Here is an 8,640-nt window from a genome sequence, read left to right as displayed (position 1 = left end):
CCTTTTATTTATGTAATGCTTTGACTTACCAAAACTGCTTTACAGAAAATTTTGGCACAGCCTTATCCTGTTGAAAATTAGAATTTAGGATCTGACATCTGAAATTAATTAAACATATGAGAAACAGCAAGTGAATAAATCAATTTTCCTATTTTAGGTTTAGAAAAAAAAAAAGAAATCAGGGAAAAATTGATCCAAAACAGAAGCTGCTGGCTGTTTTGGAAGAATTTAAAAATAACAAACAAAACAACCAAAACCAAATCAAAACAAAGAAGGTCAGCTATGTCTTTCAACCCAGGGTGAAGTATTTTGGAACATATTTTGGAAGTTTCCATAGATAAAATAAAATATTTTTATATGTTATAATGTCATCCTAATTCCATCTTTTGGTTGAAATAATTCTCCAAATGTAACATTTAAAAAAAATATTTCAGTCTTTTTATTTCCCAGCAAAATCACTTTATTTGAAAAATTTTATCCATAGAGGACTGAACTGGAATTTCATGTTCAAGTGTTAACCATAAGGATTTGAACCAATAGCTGCTTCCTGGGACAGCTACACACCATGCCTGGGATGTAGACATTTAGTTCAGGAGACCTGAATTCATTCTGAAGAAAAATCTTCAAAAAACATGTTGTGTGGATCAGAAGCCTCAACACCAACTTCTTTAGTAACTGATCTGCAATTACTGCACTTATTTATGTCTTCCTGTAGCCAGAGCATAGGACATCTCATGGTGAGCATCAGAAAATACCATCAAATCACAGACAGTTCCTAAAATTAAAAACAATAAAAGAAAACCACTTACAAGATGAATTGAAAGAAAACAGGAAGGACACAGCAGAAAGTTTGTGAAATCACTGAAGTTACATTTCTTCACAATGGCTTCCTGCTCAAGGCAGGAATTGATATCTCCTGTGTTAGTACAGAGAAATCCCAGTCTCTTTTAGGTGATTTTAGATAATATTTTCATAGTAAACCACCTTGCAGCAAACATATCAACAAGAGTTTTACTTGATAGAGTCACTGCAAAACCAAATACTGCAGATGATACAAAGAAAATGGCAGCACTCTAATGGGAAAGTGTTCTTTTCCTATAAATGTTCTTTTAAGAGTTAACATAGTAACTATGAATTCAGCTTAGGAGTTTTAATATGACCTCATACAGTAGTGTCTTGGCCTGGAACAAACTGTGATGTTATATCCAAACTATTCATTACAAATCCACTAATTGAAAACTTAACAAAATCCTTTGGAGCCATATGCTAATAATGTCAACATTTCTGTAAGCAAAGAAGAGCAAAGATGAAAAGAAGTTGTTATTCAGTTCCCAGCCCAAACATTTTTGTCCCAGCACTAACACAAAAGGAAGATGATATTTTTAAGACATTAGAGAAGTTTGCACAAGAAATCCTGATGTAAATCTGAGATCCAAGGGGTGAGACATCACAGACATTTTAGCTACATCCAAAATTTCCAGTCTAGGCCTACTGGGACACACCATGGTGGGCATTGCTGTGACACAGCCCTGATGTTCAGGGGGTGCCCTGGGAGCCCCAGGACAGCAGTGGGGAGCAGGGTGCAGCAGTCAGGCTGCAGAGAAAATAGTCTCTGACAGTTCAGAAATCCAAGGAGTTTAATTATGGCTCAGCATGGAAATCAGGAAAGCCTCATACTGCTAAATACCTAAACCCCATCTTCTACAATGTGTAAAAGCTGATCAGAGTCCCAGACTGGGATTTGGTGTATCAATTCCCAGATGGGAAAGGACCACTGTGGCCTCTTCATCTGCTCCAACCTTCCTGCTCAGGAGAGAAAAAGTTGCCACTTGAGGACACTTCTCTTTATGATTTCACAGCCTGTGGGACTGTGGAACAAAAGGGATGGAAGCCACGTAAATGCTGAAAATCCACAGCAGTTCTTTTATTTTAGTAGATCTCACCTCTTGTCATTGGTAAATGGAAGAGTCAAAACCTGGCCTGGAAGATAGAAATAGAGAATGTTTAAAATAGAGTAATTTAACAGATTTTCTCATTAAAACTTCTTTTTTTCTTCCTTTGGAAATTTCTAAAGAGTGCTCCACGGGTAGATAAAAAGCTGTCTGAATCACAATTATTTTGTTCTTTACTCAGGGTAAGTTCAGCATCTGGTCCTTCATGATGACCCATCTCCTTGCAAAGAAGACAGCACCAGGCCTAGATATCACTTAAGTATTATTTTAATAAATTCAGTACTGAACAAGCTCAGAAAAATCTCAAACACTGATTTCCCTCCGAATTTTACTGTTTCAGAAGATAAATTCTCAGGCATCAAAAAAAGACATTTTGTGACATTTAAAAGAAGCAACACCCAGAAACATTGAAGGAAGCAAAAATCTCCCTCTGTCAAGATTTGATCTGACTACAAGTCTTAAGGCTGGCTTTGTCAAACAGCTGCCTTTACTTCAACCATTAGCAAGAGAGCAGCCTTCCATGAAATATGGGCAAATCAAAATTAAATGTAAGTAATCCTTCATTCCCTGGGGAGGAGATAGGTCTGTGCTGTGAGGTGATACACTAATTTTTTATAATCATTAAAACTGTAGCTCAATACCAGGCAATCATATAATTTGTATAGTGATTTTTGTAGTTACTTGGTGCCATTTCAAACAGAAGCCAGGCTTTTCTCCTGTTGTGCCTGATAAAACATGAAAATACAACTGTTCAAGGCCAATGACCAAAGAGATATTTGGGGCAGGGGGTGGAGGGAGAGAAGAGGAAAGTGGAAAAGGTACCTCCAGAAGGATTAGGAATGAATATATTGAGTTTTGCAGTTCTGTGTGCCAGGGCCAGAAGACTTCATGGCTTCCTGTGGAGGGTCTTGTCACCTTCCAGAGTCCCATCATTTTCCAAGTGTGTGCTGGACGAAACTCCAGTTTGGGGTGGCCAGAAAGAGTATTTCAGCTAAGGCTTTAGTATCAGCTATGAGAAACTTGGGTTCTTTCCTAAGTGTTCATGAAAACATGGGCAAGTGGTCTTGAGAGTATTCCAAGTTCAAGTTTATTGACTTTACTGATTAGATGTGCAGAGAATGGTTCTCACTTGATAGGGGTGGGGCCATGGTGTAATAAAACAGAACAGCTTTTTAGCATTTACAGATCAAACATGAGGGCTGAACCCATAACAAGCCTCTCTAAATTCCCAAAAACAACCTTTAGTGAGCCTGTAGTATTCCAAATTTCCAGCTTATGCTCTCAGTTTAAGTGATCAATACTGAAATATGACATTTCCAATTATTCCAAATACACTTTTTTCTTGACAGGGTGCAATCTATCATGTGAGAATTACAGGCTTTTCATGTGAGGAAACTGCAAATTTCTGAGATTTCAACACTTATCATTACAACTGGATGTAGAGATAGACCAGGATTGGGGGCTGGGTAACACTGGTCTGAAAAACCTGTGTGGGCAGTGGTGGCTGTGGTGGGTTCTGGTCCCTGGAGACAATTCAATGCAGTGTTTTGGGCAGACTGTTTAAACAATGAAAAGCAGAGAAGAAAAGGAGATTTTAAAGAAGTTTCTAGGAGGAGACTCTACTTAGGACTGCATCTCATGACCTTGTTCAGAACTGTAGAGAGGCAGATGTTGATGAAACCTTCATAAACATGAAAAAAATCTAAAATACTGGAGTAAGATGCATTGTCTGAATGACTGGGATCATGGTTTTCATGAGCTTTCCAAGGTTTTAGGAAAACAATTGTGTCAATCTCCTCCATGTGTGGAGGGAAACATCAATTCATTTCCCTCTGTCAGACAGGTAATCAGTAAGATGAGAAGATCTATATGTTACAACTGAGAGGTTGCAAGTGACAGAGTGTGCCTATATGCTAGACAAGTACACAAAATGTAGCATTAATAATTGTTAAAAGGAAAGGTGATGGCATTAAGCAGGAGACAAGGGCATGGAAGTTCTGGCAGAAAGGCCTGGATTGTTGAAAATGTGAGTTCAGTGTGAGATGCAGGTGAAGCATCTGCAGAAAATCTCACATTTTTCTGAAGAGGGAGGGTTCTGATGAAAAATTAATATCTTGCTGATGTAGGTCCTAAGAGATACTAATTCTGACCTTGTTTTAAAACCAGAAGGTTAAAGCTTAAAACCAGAGAATTTTCCAGAAGATATGGACCTGTAAAAGTAAAGCAAATCAAAATTTTCTCTTATTTATACATTTTACTTATTTCTCATGGTATTTTTGTACATCTCCCTCGCCTTACAAACTTGAGGGAAAGGTGCAATTTTATGGTAATTATATGACTGACTTAATTACTAATTTGGAAATACATGCTCTGCACACAACACATCAGCCAGTCACGTTAGGAAGGTGGATGTGTTCCAGAGGTAGTATGAATAAATTGTTACCTGCAGTTGCCCTGGTAACTCCTAATTTGTCACTGCATAACAGATTTGTGTTTAAATAGCCAGAAAACTTTCCTTGAGGCTGCTGCAAAAACACACAAATGTCATTTGCTTTTACTTTTCAAATTGCATACACGTCCATGTGTGTACATATGGACATATTTAATAGGAAAAATGCTTTCCCAGCTTAATTTTACCTTTCTTACAGCTATGTAGCTTCAGGCTGTCATCATGGATAGAAAGCATCTTCTCCAGGCAAAGAAAAGAAATCCTTGTTCTTGCTCTGGAAGAGGAGTCCTCCAGAACCAGCTGTTCTCCTCTTCAAACATCAGCTTTGTCATGACAGTCTTTAAAATTCCACTTTACTGGTCTCCTTCAGATGTTTGGAAGAAAATATAAAGCAAATGTAAGATTTTTTTAAAATCTGATTTATCCCAGTTCTGATAGAAAATCAGAATGATTCAACACAGCTATTGAATGAAGTCAATGGTTTGATATTCATCACTCACTGACAGTGAATAAGACTTTTTTAAACATTTCTTTCATGGTTTAAAATAAACAAGAACAGATAAGACTCATTTAAAATACATATACACCTCCTTATTAAAAAAAAAAAAAAATCCACCACCTTTAAAGTGGCTTCTTTCAATGCTTCTTAACAGAAAAACCCAAAACCGAGAAAATGTTTTCATCAAATTTAACAAATAAAAAAGAACCTAATTTTAATCCAGTGACAATCTCAAAGTCTAACAATGAGGTAAAGCATCCATAATTCTATTTAACTCTGCTTGATGTGAAGGTTTTATTTTGTGATCATTTTAGTGCATAAACCCTGATGAATAATGGAATTTTAGAAAAAGAACCCCTATTGAGCCAAGCTTCATTGACATCTGACTGGTAGCCTAAGAGCCTGCAGAGAGGGTCCAAAGCAATGCATCACAGCCTCCCAGCAGGTCATTAAGGCATTACCCAATTAGAAAGCAAGGCTAGGGAACGACATTGTTCACAGCAGAGCAAACATAATTGATTTTTATTTCAACAGGGGGGAGAACCTCCCTACTAAAGAGCTTTAGCATAATTTCTTATTTAGGAGAGGTTTAAAGAGATTTGTGCTGGAGTATTTAATTCCAAACCCTGGGACAGTCTCTGGCAATGTGTATAAATTAAGGGGCAGTTGACTTCACTCATTCATATTCAAAGTAGAGACTCGCTTGTTGCTCCAAAGTAGCATGAAGATTTCTGAGCACTGGCATCCAACACCAGCTGTGCAGGGGCACAGTGCTTGGACCCTCCAAACCTTTATCCAGTTGATGTAGCTATCAGCAAGCCAGTTTCCTGCTTTAGGGCTCCTCTCCAAGGCACTTTAACATGCTAATACACTGTATGTAGTGCACAGCTCTTTAAGAGCACCATGCAGATGGAATTTGCTCCCAAGACATCTTCATCACCCTCCATCTCCTTCTCATCCTATTGTTTCCCCACTGGTTATTTTTAATCCCAGTGTTCACAGGCACCACTGGATGGGAATGTTCAGTGACAGCCTGTAGCAAGAAAGGCTCCTAATGAACAGCAGCTTGGATTTTCCCAATTTACACTATTACAGTAACACAGGGGAAAATGTTAGCCCTGTTATCTCCCATCTCCTTTTATATGTCAGTAACATGATGCCTCTTTTCATTGCAAGCCATGCAGGTTAAAAAAAATAAAAAGGTCCTATTGCAAGCACCACACTCCACCTTTGAAAGCAATCAAATCATAAATTCTATAAAGAATGTTTGTTTTAATTTATTAACACTCAGGGCTTCAATGGCAAGAAATAACTTTTGAAGAGAGATGGTTTTTTCCCAGTCTTTGCATTTAAGGTCCACTGGAGAACAGATAGCTGGAAAATGTGATAAAATCCTCACTTTTTATGAGGCCCACAGCAACACAACTGAAGTTCTTACTGGAAATATTTGTAGATTACTATCTCCAAACTATGTATACAGTAGACTTGAAAAAAAACTGTTTTCCTCTATTAGTTTTACTTCAGTGTGCCAAATGAAATACTTAAAAAAATTCAAAGGACTTCTTCGCTGCAGTGGCAGAAGTCCATTCCCAACTTCATACTCTGGGTCTGTACCTAAGAATCATGGGACTCATCAGTCTCTAAGTTTCTATTTTCCAGCATGTTTCTGACAAAAACAATAATTTTCAACTTGACTTATACCTTAAACACACTTTAAAAAAAATTCTTATTTAAAGAAAAACAGGGGGAAAAATTTACACGACACTTTAACTGCAAAGCCTGCCAGCAGCACAGTGACAATTTTATTCCACTTGGCTGTTCACAAGCCCACTTCTCTGTCTCATGCAAGTACTCTCCTGAAATATAAGGAAAGCAAAGATATGGAGCAAATAATTTTTTAAACACTAACATACTCAGATATATCACAAACCTAGCAGCAGCAAGGGCAATTTAGCAGTTGTTTGTCTTACCATGGCACTTAGGAGCCCCAGGCACAGATTGCCACCCCTCAGTGTTCCTCACAACACACATCAAAGCAGCAATCCCTGACCTGAAAAATCCTCCTGTAAAAATTTATACCCAAGACCAGCTGTTTATGAGTTTATCCATATATTCACAATTCTGTGTCCCTTTTTTAATGTTAGCATCAAAATCAATTTTTTCCTGTTGTGCAGATGAACATAGGTATAAAATTTCAGCAGCAGCAGCCATATATTTACTGTGCACTGCTGCTCAGTCAGGTACCAGCAGGGTTAGGAGGTTTTTCTGAGGGCTGCCAAGGCACACCCAGTGCCCATTTCACAAAAGACCAACATTCTCTCTTCCTTGAGTCAGAAGGACTATGACTAGAATCTTCTTCCATGGACATTTTATCACAGATAAATTTACTATCAGTTGGCATTCAGTCATTCAAATCTACCCACACTTAACTGACTAAAGGATCATTGCTTCCACCACATCAATGCTTGAAAAAAGTTTTAAATTAATTGTGAAAAAAAAAAAATCAATGCACAAAGCAGTGTAGTCATTTTTGTTAGTTACTACTACAGGCAAATCTCCTACACACCAAACTCTTCTAGCTGTAGCTAAAATTCCTGGGAAATTATCGTAACTCACAAAGACCTGGTAACAAACTGCAAAAAAGCCATCATTAAACACAGAAATTAGCTAGATCCACAAACACACAAAAGGATTACACTGATCCTAACTTCAAAAACAAATCGTCTAAGCCAGCGGTTCTCTACTCTTCTCCATTTGTGAACACCTAAATGTTTTCTAGCTGTAACACAGACCCAGCACCATCCAGCAACAATAACCTCTCTTTTTCTTAGGCTTGTTACAACTGTCATGTATGTCTTGCAAAGTCACTGACAGAGAGGGGATTTTAGCCCCAGGGTGGGCTATCACCACTCAGGGAGTATATTTGAAGTAGGGAGAGATATTAACCAAATATCTTGAGAGCATGTTGGAGTCAGGTAAAAGCTTTGAACTCTTGGAGCTGCTCAAACACAGCCCTGCCTTTCCTCTGCACAGGCTGCCCCACTGAAGCAGCAAAGCTTCAGGGGTGCCCTGTGCAGCCAGGAAATGTGGAAGAACAGGATCACATGCTGAAAGCCAGACACGGGCAGAGGAAAATGCCCTTTCCAGCTTTAAGAAGGATAAGTGGAATGGCTTACATCTGGAATTAATAGGTCTCTTGACTTAATGAAAATAGGCAATGCATGTTTTGCATGCTAGGTTAGAGTGTTTTGATTTGTAATGAGGAAAGAAAGTGTAGAATATACTGTACACGTTCTCCCACAGGTGTGTGATGTGTGGGCTGGAAAAAATGGGCTAATTTTAGAACTTTCACCTTGTTAAATGTTTCTGGAGTTTAACTTTGTAATAGGAGACATGCTGATATTACGGTCCTTGGGCATTCCTCACCAGTGAGAAAACAGAGGGAAATGGTCTGAAAATTCAGTGCTTAAAATGATAACTACAAATTATACTGTAACTTCAGTTCTTTAAAAATGCTTATTTTACTGGAGGATGTTGACCAAGGCTGTGTTTTTCTCTAAGGAAGAAATGCTGCCGTTCACCACAGTAAATCTGCATGCTGGCACTTAAGTACACGAACAACCATTATTTAGTCTATAAAATTCTTCTGTAATATTCAGTAAATTGTGTGCTGTTGAGATCTTAAAAATAAATCTTGGAAAACTATTCAAATTATTTGATTTTACATTTTACATAGTATC

The 8,640-nt window shown here is 38.0% G+C and overlaps 1 long non-coding RNA gene across 1 annotated transcript; it reads right to left on the bottom strand.

Annotated features, from left to right (window-relative positions):
* Nucleotides 1-498: 498 nt before the first annotated feature.
* On the bottom strand, nt 499-4,754 carry LOC115907642. The gene is made up of 3 exons (XR_004061052.1): nt 4,590-4,754; nt 1,944-1,980; nt 499-775 (listed from the first exon to the last, which is right to left on the bottom strand). It is a non-coding gene; the product is annotated as an uncharacterized LOC115907642 (long non-coding RNA).
* Between the last annotated feature and the right edge of the window lie 3,886 nt (nt 4,755-8,640).

The sequence above is a fragment of the Camarhynchus parvulus genome, chromosome 10 (genome assembly GCF_901933205.1).
Source record: "Camarhynchus parvulus chromosome 10, STF_HiC, whole genome shotgun sequence".
NCBI lineage: Eukaryota > Metazoa > Chordata > Aves > Passeriformes > Thraupidae > Camarhynchus > Camarhynchus parvulus.
This window is presented reverse-complemented; position numbering and strand designations above follow the sequence as displayed.